This window comes from Triticum dicoccoides, chromosome 2A (assembly GCF_002162155.2).
Source record: "Triticum dicoccoides isolate Atlit2015 ecotype Zavitan chromosome 2A, WEW_v2.0, whole genome shotgun sequence".
Lineage (NCBI taxonomy): Eukaryota > Viridiplantae > Streptophyta > Magnoliopsida > Poales > Poaceae > Triticum > Triticum dicoccoides.
In genome coordinates this window covers 348,522,659-348,524,793 of record NC_041382.1, presented here as the reverse complement: position 1 = coordinate 348,524,793, position 2,135 = coordinate 348,522,659, and positions in this window count along the sequence as shown.

Below are 2,135 nucleotides of genomic sequence, written 5' to 3'. Positions count from 1 at the left end.
AACCGCTTCAAAACCAAGTTTGGCTTGTATGAATGGTTGGTCATGCCTATGGGTTTATCCGAAGCACCCGACACTTTTATGCGTGTGATGCATTATGTTCTTCGTCCATACATTGGTGTATTTGTTATGGTCTACTTTCATGATATTCTTGTGTTTAGCATGTCTCTAGAAGATCATGTCACCCATCTTAGAAACATTTTGCAAACTCTAAGAAAAGAGCGCCTTTATGCTAATATGGACAAATGCCTTTTTGGTGTTAATAAGCTTGTTTTCTTGGGTTTTGTTGTGTCATCTAAGGGTGTCCATGTCGATGAAGCTAAAATTGATGCTATTAAAAATTGGCCACAACCAACTAAATTGCAACAAGTGCATAGTTTCCTTGGCCTAGCTGGTTTCTATCATAGATTCGTTAAGGACTTTAGCACTATTGCATCCCCTTTACATGCTTTCAGTAAAAAGAGTGCACCATTTCTTTGGGGACCATCCCAAGAAACCGCATTTCATGAGCTTAAGAATTTGCTTACACATGCTCCTTTGCTTGCTTTGCCCAATTTTGATAAAACTTTTGAAGTTCATTGCGATGCTAGTGGCAATGGTATAGGAGGTGTGTTAATGCAAGAGAAGCACCCAATTGCTTAATTTAGTGAAAAACTTTCCGGAGTGCAACTCAATTATCCCATCTATGACAAAGAGCTATATGCTTTAGTGCAAGTTTTGCGTGAGTGGGAACATTATCTTCGCCCTCAAGAATTTGTCATCCATACGGATCATGAAACGCTAAAATATCTTAAGGGTCAAACGAAATTGAATAAGCGACATGCGAAATGGAGTGACTTTTATTGAGTCTTTTCCTTATGTCATCAAGTACATTAAAGGTAAAGAGAACGTTGTGGTGGATGCTCCCCGCAAATGCATGCTTGTCACTAAACTTGAATTGAATGTTATTGGCTTTGAGCACATAAAAGACTTGTATGCGCATGATCCTAATTTTTCTATTCCATATGCCAAATGCTTGACGCATACATCTTGGGAACGATACTACATCAAGGATGATTATCTTATGAGAGCTAACAAACTTTGTATCCCCGATTCTTCTCTTCGTTTGTTACTTCTGCAAGAGGCTCATGGAGGAGGACTTATAGGTCACTTTGGACGCGACAAGACATTTGCTACACTCTCCAAGAACTACTTTTGGCCCAAGATGTTTCGCGACGTCTCCCGCTACACCAACCGATGCTCTACATGTCACAAAGCTAAGTCTAAAGCTCAATCCCATGGTCTCTATATGCCACTTCCTATTTCATATCACCCATGGGAAGATATTAGTATGGACTTTGTACTTGGTTTGCCTCAAACTCAAAATGGAAAGGATTCCATGTTTGTTGTTGTGGACCGTTTCTCTAAGATGGCATATTTTATTCCATCAACAAGATAGTCGATGCTTCACATGTTGCTAATCTTTTTTGTAGGGAAACCTTGCATCTACATGGAGTGCCCAAGACTATCATGTCGGACTGCGACGTCAAGTTCCTAAGCTACTTTTAGAAGACGCTATGCGCCAAGCTTGGAATCAAGCTTTTGTTCTCTTCGGCATACCATCCACAAACCGACGGCCAAACGGAGGTCACGAACCAGATGCTATCTACTCTCCTACACGTGTTGATCAAGAGGAACATCAAGCAGTGGGAGGAGTGTCTACCCATCGCCGAGTAGGCCTACAACCGCGCAATACATTCTATCGACAAGCCCCCCTTCGAGGTCGTCTACGGTTTCAATCCTTTGTCCCCATTGGACATTCTACCTCTACCACTACAAGAACGCATCAACATGGATGCGAGTGCACACGCTAGCTATCTCAAGAAGGTGCATGAAGATACAAGACAAACAATCAAACGCCAAGTACAACGACTCACGACCAAGCTCAACATCAACAAGCAACCCATGATATTCCCCATTGGAGATCTTGTGTGGCTACACCTTCGCAAGGACCACTTCGCCAACGAACACAAGTCCAAGCTTCTACCTCGAGCCGATGGACCCTTCAAGGTGCTCGAACGCTACAACAACAACGCCTACAAGATCAACATCCCAAGAGAAATACATTCAATGTAAAGGATCTTTCTCCCTAAAATAGT